Below are 13,580 nucleotides of genomic sequence, written 5' to 3'. Positions count from 1 at the left end.
TTGCTTGTCTAGAACAAGCCTTTGACATGTGCAAAAGCTGTTTTATTGCTGGCCTTGCACAAAAATCCTGAACCACTTTCAAGGGCCAAAAAGGTGATTATAGTTCTTTAAACAGAATTAATTCTCAAACCATTCCCAAAATATGCCTGACAAACTAACCCAAGCCAGACAACTTGGCTGTGCTCATGGCAAAGAAAAACTTTTGTGTAGAGGAAACAGCCCTGCTTCACTTTTCCAGGAGAATATCTGCATCTGAAAGAAAATAATTTATTGGGAAATATGTACAGTAGAGTAAAATTGCAAAATAAGACGTTCAGTGAGGATTCCATATAAAAGCATGCCCTTTGCCTCCAGCACATAATGAATAAAAATGGTATAAAGAAGGAATGAACATTCAGTGTTTTATATTTAAAATACATTTTGTGTGGAAAACAATGTGGCATAGAAACAGGACTGAAGGGTTCTCCAAGATAATGCCAGGAGCTGCGAGATGTTAGCAGCTTTGTCGTGTAAGTTTCAAGGTGTAGGTTTTTAATTTTCTCTTATGAATCACAGAAGCAGTCATGAAAAACTGTAATTAAAATTCATTGCAAGAAAAATAAACTTATATTAAAACCTACCCCATTCTTCTCTGAATTCATGATACTGGTTAGGAAGAAGTAGCTGCTTCTCTGCCAAAACCTTACCTGATTTAATCTCTAGGCTCTGTTAAACTGGAGTTTTCCTACATCACATCCTTCAATCCAGAGTACAAAGGCAAAAAAAAATAAAAAATTGCAGCCTAGATTTTCAAACTAGCAAGCTACTATTTTAAGGGGTTTCATCTGCCATAATTTTTCTAGGAATAAAAAGATAATACAAAATAGACAAAATATGAAGAAACTAGTTCATAAGTAAATAAAAATAAATAAACCAGCCTTTACTTCCTCCTAGGTATAGATATGCACATGCATACATGCATACATGCATATATATATATATACATACACACTTAGGTATTGCAGCTTTTGATGTAAAAGCAAGGTTACTTGTCTAACTTATTTCTAACTTATTTCTAGCCATTCCCCCTCTGTGAAGGAGTCAGTAGGTACAGCGATGTATGCAATATAAACGGTGACCAGCTGGTTCGTGAGTGGATGATTGTACAGACCCACTGAGCCACGCACAGCAAAGCAAGGAGGAAATTTCCAGACAGACCAGCTTTTCCACATGCTACATGTAACTCCAATGCCTGCATTCCTGTAAGTGCCAATTTGCAGAGGTGGGCTGAGTTTGCAGGGAGGTGCCTGCCCCAGCTGTGGAAAGGGTTTGCAAGGCTGCTGCAGTGGTGAGCACTCCTGGACAGGCACTGTGGTGTAACAGCAGCACACTCACTGGCCTGGCCAGGATGGGAAGAGCGGGTGGCACCTCTAGGGAGATTGAAACCAGAGCATAAGTTAGAGCAGACATGAGGCTGCTCTGAGACTGCGTGAATCTGCTGCCTGACAGTCTACTGGTTATTTTGGCAAGAAGAGGAAATCAAAGGCACTCTAAGTCATGCTCAGTTTCCACCTCTGTATTCAAATTCTGCCAAATAAGTCTCAGCTAATTCAGTTAGTGGAATGTTAGGTTCAAGAAGGGTGTTCCTGGTCTGTTCACAGAGGCATATGCACACATCCTCCTGACCACGGAGAATGTCCTTCCTTGCTTCCCTCCTTCTTTGTTCCTCTCTCCCCTCTTGTAAATAAGCCCTCCAGGCCAGTCATTTTTCTTTATAAATAACAAGAGGACAATAAGGCCTCAGTCCAACATACATTTAATGCAGTTGTGCAGCCAGGCTACCCCTCCTGCCCCATCCCTCCCTCCTAGCACTTGATTCCATCACAATCCACATGTCCTTTCTCCTTCCCCAATTGTAGGGATTTTCATTGCTGTGAAAGGACAAAGGTAACTGAACTGCTATTGAAAAAAAAAAAAAAGACTGACTTGTTTTTTCTTTGCTGGGCTGTTTTTGACATGGATCATTTCCCAACTCAGTCCCCTAAATTGCTTTGATGGCACAACAGAGCAGATGGAGCGGTGAGGGGAACAAGGCTGGGGGCTTAGGATGGGTTGGAGTGTGGTTAAACTGCCACTGCTGCAAAACAGAAAAGAAAAGAACACTAAATCACAGCCATAGTGCATTGTATTTAGGGTCTTGGATTTGAAAAGTCAAGCACCGACTTCTGCAGCAGTTACATTCCTCTGCACGTTTACTTCTGGCCAAGTTTCCTGAGAGCAGAGACAGCATTCACCAAGTTTGAATTCCTGAGACTCTCGCCTGTGGACTTTCTTCTGTGTTTAGCATTAGGAAAGGAGGGGAAAATTTGAGTTTTCACATAGGTTGTGTTTTTTCTCCTTCCTGGGATTACTCACACACGGAGTCACCAGGGATCCCTGAGACTCCTCTCCCTCTTGCAGACCAGAGGTAACACACCCATCAAGCCCCTCCATGATCTGGGAATACAGAGTGCCAGGGAGGCAGCACAGTCATGGGCCCAGCTGTGCAGGGCATGCTGAGGTTCTGCTTGGGCTTCCTCGGGTCAGAGGGCTGCTCCCCAGGATTCCTGTGAGAGCAGGACAGGGGGCAGCGAGGAGGCAGCCAGCAGGTCCTAAGGCAGGGTCAGGGTGCTCACTGTCACAGCCTCATCTCTGTCATGGTGGGTGTTCTGGAGTTTTTTGTCGTGCTGGAAGGGGCTGGCTCAGAGATGCCAGCAAATGATTCATGTCACCCTGCAACACAGTTTGTATCATTCATGGGCTTGGCCCGCAGCAGTGGTATTTGGCTGGTGCTCCTCGAGCCTCAGAGATGAGAGAGGAGCCTGTCTGCCAGCTGAGCTTCAGGTCCTCCCTGGCCCTGCAGACTGTGGGAGAACAATAGGAGCCCTTGGCCTGCACGGGCAGTGTTTGGGGCAGTGTTTCGAGGAGTGCAGCTTTTGTTTTGGCTGTTTGGTTACATGTCTCCTCTTGGATGTTAATGCTGAACAAGAGGCACTTGTTCTCTCATGGATTTCAGTGAGGTTGGGTCCAGCTGGATTTGTGCTTTAGGTGTAGAGAGCCAATGACACACCCATCAGCAGCCCCATCCTGAGAGAGCCTGGGGACGAGACTGCCCTGGGCACACATGCGTGTCCATGTGCTCTCAGGAGCAGGAATGAAAGCAGGCTTTACTGACAGCCTCACTGGACTGGGTCAGGGTACCAAGCCCAGAGGGCAGCTCTCAGGGCTCTCTACTTTGGGGAATGCTTTGATGCTTTGTGTGCCCAGGATGTTCAGGTTTATTCTCTAGCGGCCAAGCAACCTGCTTGTCTGCTTTAATTTGCTAAGCCTTTTTATTTTATTTTAAGAAATCTCTTATTTATTTAAAAAAACCCACATTTCCAATTACTTCACTCTGGTCCTTTCTCCTCTATCTTATCCTTCTCCCGCACTTTTTATAGCCAGAGCCTCAGCTCACAAGCCAGAATGCTGATTGGGGTGAAAACATGAAATAGGCCCAAAAAATGCCAAGCACAGACAGGCACATTGAGTGGGTGCCTGTGCAAGGCAGGCAGGCTCCAGATACAATGATTCAGCTTCAGGTGGACAAACATGAGACCCCTGCCATGGCCAAGAGGGTCTGTGTGCAGGGGAGGGCAATAGGGTTGCCAGGGGCTGCCTGTGGGTGTCCCAGGCCCCACCGTGCTGCCCTGGCGCTTTGTGCCAGCACTGGCAGATTATTACGCAGACCATGGGCTCAGTTTACTTTTACCCCTGCTGTCAGCCTTCACAAGCCAAGATGTTTTAAGTTGTCCTTATCCTCAGATTAATAAATGTTGCACTGTGAGACTGTAAACACAGGAAAAGAACTCAAAAAAAAAAAAACACCCAAAAAATTCAGACTGGTGCTGTGCAGTCAGGACATTTCTTTTCCTGACAGGATATGGGATCAGAGTTTAAAAATATGGATTATGAAACGTGTATTAGGGGGCAAGGGGGTCAGCAAACAAATTAAGAACATTGTTGGCTGAGCAGAGAGCCTGTGAGATGAGACAGTTTAGCAGCAAGGCCCTGCAGCAGAGCGTCCCCCAAGCCAAGGCTGCAGAAGGGCAAGAAGGCGCTGCAGGACCGGCTGTGGGGCACAGCTGGCATGGCATGCCCCACAGCCACTGTGGCCAGGCAAGGAGAGCCTTCAGGCTTCTCAACCAGTTCTGCAGAGACAGGGGAAGCTCCATCCTTGTGACTATCCTCTCCCTCACTCATGTGTTCCAGCGCCGAGTATACAAACCTCCTCTTGGGATGTGGCTGATTTTCTCCCCTGGCAGAGGTTGGTCCTAAAGAGAGGAACCCTCGTGTGGATGCATTTTTATTCCTGTCTGCTGGGGTCCCCTCCCTCCGAGGCACAACAGAGCTGGGTGTGAGCAGCTGGCTGCCCCCATGCAGCCCCCCAAGGCCACACCAGGAGAGAGGTGGGATCCAGGCGTCAGACAAAGCCAGGAAGCTGTTGCTGGTCAGGCATTTCAGGGGAGGGCATGATTTCCACAACAATAAACACATCTGATTATTTGATTAGAGGGAAAATGAGGTCCCCAGGAGGAGGGCCTCACACACAAAAGACAAATAACTCGTGCCCCCGCTGGCAGTGACAGGGCAGGAAGATGAAGGCAGTGTCCTATTGAGGCTTTGATCAGCCAGGGTCAAGCATGTGAGCTGCTAACATGGCTGAACACTGACTAGGAGGAGGTTCCCGCTGCAGCACCATGCCTGGCCCCTTCCCAGCCCTCCACTCTTCTTTTCTACAGCCTTTCACCCCTGTCTAGGGAGCAATGTGGGAACCTCCCCAGGCAGATCCTGCCTCCCAACCTTTCCTGGCTCCAGCAGGTCCATGTCCACTCTGAGCCCTGCAGTGCTGGGCATCATAGCACATCCTTCTACTTCTGCCACTTATTCGTCTGCATCTCCTGTGATAAGCCACTGAAAGAGGTTCCTTGTTTCCCTTGTGACCCCTCTTGCCATGGCGCAAGTGGAGAGATGCTGAGGTGTCGGTGGCAGTGGGAAGACAGGAGAGTGATGGAAGAGCAGAGAGGGTCATTTTTCGATTCCACTTCTCCTGGGCACTTGTGAAGTCTGTCCATAGTCATGGGCACTTGGGGATTTTCCTGTCCCCTGGAGGGTCAAATTCTCCCCTTCCACCTCTGCAATACGAGGCCCTGGAGGATGGATAAAGTGTTTAGTGTAGCTGTTTTACAGATGTTCTGTGCCTTCCTAAAACAGGTGTCCCCATAGCCTTGGTGCCTCAATAGCTTGACCCATGTGAGTCCCTCCTGCAGAAGAGCCCCAGAGCGTGAGGGTGCCATGTGTTGTATAGAAAAGGGCTTGGAGATCTCAGCTGCATTTTTACTCTCCCTTGGACTGAGCTACGGTACGTGTAAAAGTGACTTGCATTTGGCCCACAGAATTGTAGTGCTTGGAAGTGAGACCAAGAAAGAGATGATTTGGCACTTGCAGAATGGAGCTTTCCAAGATCTTTACAAACACAACACAATTAACCCTTTCAAGAGAGAGATTCTTGCATGGAGGGGAGCACTGGCTGCACACGGAAATCACTGGCACTCCAAAATGCAGGTAAGCAGAAAAAAGGCAACTGTTGTTTCAAATACAAGTTTGTACACAGAGTTGTATTGCATGGGTGCAGTAAACAGAGCAAGGTATGGGCAAACTCTGAGATTTTGATCCTGCTTTACATCTAGGAGTTTATCTAATATTAAAAAAAAAAAAAATCTGCTTCTCCCCTCAGTGTATACATGCTCTGTGAGGATTTCTGTGTAGCTGCAGATAGAACAGGCTGGAGCAGTGGAAGTTTGTGCTATGCATGTTTCGTAGCGTAGCCATTTTCATTCCCCAAGCTCTTTCCAAGCTGTCTGAGTGGCCAAGGCCGCAAGAAAAAGTTTGCCAGTCTGTTTGTCATCTCATACCCTCAGTAAATCATCCCAATATCATCTGACTCAGAGCTCTTAGGAATCTGAACAACCTTGACAGAAAGTGTGGGTAATGAACTGAGAAATCCAGCGGAAGAGTTTTGGGGAACATGAGACTGCAAGATATGACTCTTCCCTGATCTGCCTCGAGACCTTTGGTCTCTGCCTAAGAGTGTAGCTAGAAAGCAGCCCCTTAAATGGATGCTACATCAGAGATATTGTCTTTCCACTGGCCTGGGTACAATTACCCATGAAACTTCAACCTGGGATACGAGTGTCACTAAGAGACAAGCAATACCATCTGCAGCCTGCCCCTTCGAGATGTCTTCTCTGTTTATAGAAAAGAAGGGGGTGGTGAGCGTCTGTTTAAATGTATTACTTCCCAGCGTAATTTTTGAGGAGTCATACATTTTAGTAGGACTAGTCAATCAAAACTGTCTAATGGCACAACGGTCAGTGCTCCTCAGCTTCTTCCTCACAGTGGCTGTGGCAAAGGAACAGAGATGCTAAAAATAACATTTCTATCCGAAATACCTTGACTTATTTAAAGGTGTATATGTAGAGGGAATACTAACATTTCACATGGCTGGTGCCCCAGGACCAGCACATCCCTGGGGAAGCAGAGATCTCTGGAGACCTGAGGGGAGAGTAGAGGAGTGAAGCCATGGGCTCAGGGAACGGAGCAAATTTTGCAGAGCAAAAGCAAAATGCTTATGTCACCTCCCATAACTACAGGCTCTGAGGTGACCAAAAGAATCAATGGGTTCAGCTTAAGTTAATGAAAAAAAAACAGGGAAGAAAGATGTCACACCCACATTCTCATTTACCTTGGTCAAAAATAAAGCATGCCTAGATATGAATTCTGCACCAGAAGCAGTATTTTACACCAATTCGCAGAGGGTAAGTGACTTCATGTGGTATACAGCAGTGGGAATTCAAGCATGTAATGTAATAACAAGAAAGGATTTTTAGATTTGTCTCAGAAACCCTGCTTGCTCAGACACCGTAAAAAAAAGAATGCCAAACTTTCATGTCTATCCACATCTTAAAAGGAGTGAAATATGTCTCCAGTTTGAGCCGAGTTCTTTATTTTGAAAAATTGCTGCAGGAAGTCTGGGCAAACAGCACCTCACATCTGAACTGCACACTACTGTCTCAGCTCTTTACTAGTGTAATTAAATGCCACAGAACAGCTGCTTAACCAACTTCTTTGCTTAGTAAACTTTTCACTAGTCATTTGCATAGGATGTGATAGCACCAGATCCAAGCCTCGATCAGGGCTTCAAAGCAAAATCACAAGGCAAATAATAAGGAAAAGTCTTCAAGTGCTGCCTCTGTGGGGGAAACAGCAACACAACACAGCAGACCAGGATGGGACATGAAAAACACAGTATGCACTTAGAGCTGACAGCCATAGTGTAATGTGACCCCAGTTACATTGGTATTTGATTGCCAAACATGAAGGGATTGGGAAACAGCCCCATTCTGAGGAGAAAGAAATCTTTCATATCCCTTACAATCAAGCCCTCAGCTTTGTTTTATCTGCGAGATAGCATCTGAATACTTTAGCAGAACAGGCTCTCTAGGTACGTCCCTGTGCTCAGGGCTTTACCCCAGGGTGCTGGCTGAAGGAGAAGCAGCTCACAGCAACCCCACAGGAGATCTGTGGCAGACTCCATGGTGGTTTGTGAGCCTCCCATGTGCCCACTGTGTGCAGGGCTGTGGCCATCACACTGCAGACAGCGAGAGTTTGTGAATTTGTGTGTGATGCTTTTAAGTTCAATTATTGGGAGATAACTGTGGGGTGAGAGGGAGACAAACTTTGTATGCTGCAGCAGGGCCACCGGCTCAAGCCACCAGTGTTGAGCTCTGTCTCTGTGAGATGTCACAGAAGGACAACCAACAAGTCCTCTTTCCTCTTCTCCACATCCTCCTCCCAAGGTTACAGATAGCAGGTTCATCCTGCTCACAAGCCCAGGCAGTTGCTAGCTTCTCCAGCATAGCCAACCATCATGAAAGAACCTTTGCAGGGGACAAAATTAGAGCCTTCAGCTTTCCCTCTCCTCGCCCCCCTGCTGCTGTACCACACGTCTGTGATGTTTTATTTCAATCAGCTTTGTTTTGCTCCTGAAATCTGCTACACTCCCTCTGTCCAGACATTTCATTTCCCTTGGAGAGAGGTAAATAAGTAAATAACTGTAGTCAAAACCCTGTGTGATTACTGAAGCCTGGAGTGCCAGGAAGCAACTAGTGTGTCTGATTTTCCAGTGAAAGTCCAGGTGCAATCTCAGCAGAATGGCTACTGTCTGCCTTTCAAGCAGATGTCTTCATCTAAAGCCCCCACCACCACCCGACTCCCTTTGTGCATCCTCACAGGGAGGACGGGAGTGGGAGACAATATAAATTAATATCCATTGGAATGACAGCAGCTGGTGCCTTGCATAGCTGCGAACACGTGCCTTAAAAGTAGAGTGATTAGTCGTAAAACTGTAGAGCTGAATGTTTATGCTTGATCAATTACAGGAAAACAATAGATGGTGTTTTTTTCTGAGTGGGAGGAGTGAGGGGAGGGAAGCTTCAGCCATGCAATGATTTTCTTTTTTTTTTTTTTTTTAATGATAGCTGCAAAGAACATGAGGTCTAGTTATCAAAGGGACTGGCAAACAGCAGCAGAAATCCACTCATTGCAGGCAGCGTTTTTGAAAAACAAGATCTGTGTGAGGTTTAGGCTGCAAACTTCTTAATATTTAAGAGGGATAGACTCAGCTGCCCAAAGCAAGGAGCATGTGGGGAAGAATTAGGCAAAGCTTTCTAGTGCATGAGCGTGTTGCGTTAAGTGTAGAGGCCTTCAGCTGCGAGAAGTTGTTTCTGTTTGTTTCTATACCTAGAACTTCTACTGCTCCAGTTAAGCAGAAGTGTTCCTGTCAGAGGAGTGTCCCATTAGTGGCTGCAGTGTGGCACAAGACTGTGCCTTCAGCTTAGGTTTCAGTTCCTTAGGTGCACTAATTACAAACACAGTCCCCTCTACATCAAAAAAAAAAAAAAAAAAAAAAAAAAAAAAAAAAAAAAAAGAAAAAAAAAAAAAGAAACTGAGTTACATTTTGCAATAATTCTAATGGAAAAGCTAATGGGATGAACAGCTTACAAGACCGGTGAATGACCCAGCAATTTCATCTGTGCTGGCAACAGATGACCATCTAAACCATGTTCGGGTAATTCTTCCTCTCATTAGCAGCACAATAACTCATGTGCACAAATCCATAGGCATTTGCTATAATTTTTTAACATGGATGGAAATAGAAGTAAGCACATGCAGTTTGCAAGCGTTACAGCATGTGTTGGCTGTAAATCTGTCTAGAAACGGCCTGATTCTGTTCCTGGTTAAACCAGTGGGAATTTTGCCATTGACTTCAATGGAAGCAGGATGGGATTTTTTGGACTTGTTTTAAAGTGGGACTTCGTTTCTTTGGAACAAAGCTTTCAGATTCACAGCTACATTTCAGTACTTGGCTTGAGCTCACGTCAATTCACCTTTCATGTGTTTAACAGATGGGGCTTCTTTGCTGCTCACCTTCTGTTTGGCATCAGCACTGTAACCAGTCTCTACTGGGTGACAGCCCCTCAGAACCTGGCGTGCATGGGACCTGTGGCTGTGCTGTGGGACTGAGCTGAGAGAAGAAGAGAGCTCACATGGACTTTTCTGGGCATCTGTGGTTAGCATTTGGAAGAGAAAGCCACTGCTTTCATGTTTTTCAGCAGGTGAGAGGTCAAAATGTTTCTTAGAGCACAGAGGAACAAAGTGAGTGGTGGTGAGGAGCATGGGGACCTCTGCTCTGCCTGAAATGGGTCTAGTATTTCTGTGTTGTGTCATGTAAAACAGGATAACTGCAACCACAATGGCTTTCCTAAACTACCTGTAGCCCTTCGGGATAGCACTGTGTTGCAAGCAGTAGGATAAAATGACATGCTTTTAGCTTAAGTGTCTAAGGAAGAGGCTTATATATGGTATATGGCCATGTGTTTCTCTGCTTCTGCCACAGCAACTTTTGAACCATTGGGCAATTTCATCAGAAATACAAATCTCCTGCAAGATTTGTAAAAAGAGCAGGGGAGATAGGACAGAGGGACCATGTTAGTGCCATCATGACAGCAAAAACCTGAGTTGAACTTTTATTAAACATCCGTGGATCCAACCACATGCTAAGCACCTCTAGGAAAGCAGCGTTCATTTGTCCCAGTGTTCACAGAACTAATTGCTTCATTGATATTCATTTCTGGTGGCCACAGTATGACGAGTCCAGGTCTTATTTCTCATCAAAGACTATGCTTTCATGCTGCTCCTTTGTAGCATTGTCCCTGCTCCCACCTGGCTTCCCTGCTGAGCTCTTTCAGCTCCCCCTTCCCAGCTCTGCCTCTGCCCTGCTCCTCACAAAGAGACCCGGGCTCCTCTGCCAATTGTCTTCTCACTTTCTAGGAGACATTTCTTCTCCTTCACGCTCTGCTAGCAGTGTGTTATCTAAGCCTCCTCTCTCACTGCACACCCAGGGCATCCTCTCTCAGCTGTTGATGCTTTACAGCTCGTCCCTCCTCCTCCCCCCGCAGAAGAAATTCCAACCACAACAAAAAACTCAGGAATGAGACAATTAATATGTATTATTTCAATAGGAGGACTAAAAACAAAAAGCTTTTGCAACAACTTCCCAGTCAGAATCATGAAGACTATTGTAAGGCAGAAAAACCTAAGAAACGGCAGCTGTAAAATATATTTAAAAGCCTTTATTCTTTCCTATCACAATGTGGCAAAAGAGACTAAATACAGCTTTCCATTTGTTTAACTAAAAGCTGCCATTCCTCAGTCTCTTTGATGATAATGATACCCGCAGTTACAATCAAACTGCAGCACACACATGGAAAACTTTGAGCTCTGTACCAACTTTGCACAATGTATTATTAATAGCAAGATTTGTGAACCCAAATGCTCTGAGGTGCTGAGAGCAAGGGAAAGCCTGACAGTGCTGGGCTCATGGTTGGTGCTGATAAATGTAGCACACTGAGGAAGAAAAAGGAAAACCTGTAACTGAGGATCGTTTGTATTCCAGTTGCCATTGGACCCACTGTGCTGTGCATGAGGAGAGACCATTCAGGAGTGCAATATCAAGCAGACAAGTTAGACAAGGGATGGGAGAGGAAAGGTATTAGCAGTGCCACTTTGCTCACGTGGAAATGAAACAAAGTATGGTAAAGGTCTGGTACTGCCACAGGAAAGGTCCAGTACTGCCCACAGGGTTACACTGGGATGGGTCCTGGGTCACTTGTCTGGCTCAGAAAGACCAAAAGAACCTACTGATTCTCTGAATCTGAAGCTGCATGGCCACAACACCACCCCCCCCCGCCTCATTTCGGAGTGCTTGATAATAGTTATTTTAATGCATTTTTTACGTAAGAAAATTCTTGCTGCTAAGCCCTAAGTTTGAACTTCTGAGAAGCGCACTCTGAATTTGCAGAGGGCTACACGCTCCTAATGCCCTGTGAAGGCAGCTGAGCATAGAGTGAAAACACTGCCCTGCTGTAGGAGCTGCCCAGAAAATGGTCTGCTTCCTGACTGTTGTCCTTCAGGTCCCAGTTCCCTGGAGCACCATCTAGTGTAGTTATTTGAGGCCTGAGACTTCTGTGCCACCCTACTGACTGTGAAGCAGCGTCAGCACCATTGATTTCCATGAGAAGTTACACTAGAAAATCAGTGGAGTCTCTGTGCAGGATCCTGAGGAGTGAGGGGTGACACCTCCTGGGAAAAAGATCTACTCTTCAGTCCTTCCCCAGAGGGAAAGGGCTGTGACTCAAAACGTTCACAGAAAAGGAAAGGAAGCACAGCAGAGCTCCTACAAGATCAGAGATTTCTTGTCTAGGAAGCGGCGTAAATGTGAGGTCTGACCTGAAATGTGTACATATGTCAAAGGGAGGATTATGAAGATGATCTTCAGCTGATACATCCAGCAGAGCTGTCTCCAATAAATTCATAGCAACACTAAGAAATTTTTAGAAAGGTAAGCATGTACTTAAGTTCTGTGCCAAACATGCTTTGAAATGTTCTCAAAACACAGGAGTGCTTGGCTATGATGAAAATAGCTCAGCCTGGCTTCCAGCTATCAGTTGGGATCCTCTAGATCTGTTCTCATCTATCTTTTATTGGCAGATTATACATGGCTTTTTCTGTTATGAGATTGCTTTTTGAGGTCATCGACCTATGCTAGGTGACATCAAGTGAAAAGCAGTGGTGCCCTTAGGAATCACTGACTTTCTGGGACATCATCACCTAAGTGTTCTGTGTTAAAAACCCATCTCCAAACAACTGGGTATTCAGCAGCATCAGAAGTTTCTACCTCTGATATTTCACAGGCGTAGTCAAATGGCAATCTCTCCCTCAACAGTTTACAACTTAACTAAATGCAAAAGTAATCCACAGGCTTGTCATCCATGTTGTATCTGGCTCTTGGTTTTTGTCTGCTTTGTCTCTTCAGATTGTAAACTATTTGAGGCAAGAACTGTCTCTGACTCTCTGTTTGGACAGCAGAGAGGTCCCAGTCCTTGTACAGCCAGGTACTATAATACAAATAAGGCATAATAATTTATTTTAAAATGAACATCAAAGAAAATAATAGATTAAAAGGGAAAGAAAACCTTTCATAGCTCAAGGCTTTCCCCCATGACAGTGCTCCAGAAGAATGTGCTATCTGCTGGAGGGAGTGTCTAACCCCAGTTGCTGGGAGGGCTGTGCAACTTACCACCACCATGGAAGTCAATGCCGGAATGCGCCTGGGCATGGGGAGGGAGGGGGAAGAAGGGTGAGGTCAAAAGCTAAACCATGATAAGCAATGGAGAATTCCCTTTAAAATATACACATGCATTTTCTTACCAGGATCTATCAAGCCAAGAGCCAAAGCATGGTAATGGCATTTTGTTTATAAGAAAAAAGAAACAGCTTCTGTCTTAAGAATCTATTTGCCAAGTTTCAAGAGAGGGGGGGGTCTAAGTGACTTGTTGGTTTAAGAATTTGTGGATTTTTAAGGAGGTGTTTTAATAAGACTGTGGCATGGCCCTTTCTAACACTGAGCACGCAGCTCTGTAAGTGCTGACTACAGAACATGACACTCACACCATGGGAGCCAGCCCGCCAGCAGCCAACAGCAGCACTCAACAGTTAAAGATGTCATGCTGGCTTTGCAGGGCTCAACCACTTGGGTCACATCCAGTCTTCAGTGAAGCTGATAGATAAACTCCCACCAGCTTCAGCAGTCTTTAAATGAGGCCCTTGGTTTGTGGCTGTAACTGAGTAGAGGTCCACAAATGGATCCCTCTAATTCAGTCTGTGGAAAATTTGCTGTTGATCCTAACTGGAGTGTGGTCCAGCTGGAACTTCTCCAGCATGAAGCTGACCATGTGCTGCTCTGTGGGTAGGAACCATGGTCACTGGGCCATTTTGGGTGCTTTTAGCAGTTGAACACACAGAGCTTGGGTCACCTCATACTAGCAAGAGGTTATTTGATTTTTCAAGAGACTTAACTGCACCTCACAGTTACAGTGGGGTAAGAAACTCGAGCTCCATTC

At 45.6% G+C, this 13,580-nt stretch overlaps 1 long non-coding RNA gene across 1 annotated transcript; it reads left to right on the top strand.

Annotated features, from left to right (window-relative positions):
• Positions 1-1,062: 1,062 nt before the first annotated feature.
• LOC114055756 lies at positions 1,063-9,712 on the top strand. The gene is made up of 3 exons (XR_003570817.1): positions 1,063-1,241; positions 5,454-5,622; positions 9,525-9,712. It is a non-coding gene; the product is annotated as an uncharacterized LOC114055756 (long non-coding RNA).
• The last annotated feature ends 3,868 nt before the right edge of the window (positions 9,713-13,580 follow it).

The sequence above is a fragment of the Empidonax traillii genome, unplaced genomic scaffold, assembly GCF_003031625.1.
Source record: "Empidonax traillii isolate 1590-97213 ecotype Southwest subspecies unplaced genomic scaffold, ASM303162v1 scaffold65:size4453928, whole genome shotgun sequence".
In the NCBI taxonomy this organism is placed as follows: domain Eukaryota; kingdom Metazoa; phylum Chordata; class Aves; order Passeriformes; family Tyrannidae; genus Empidonax; species Empidonax traillii.
This window is presented reverse-complemented; position numbering and strand designations above follow the sequence as displayed.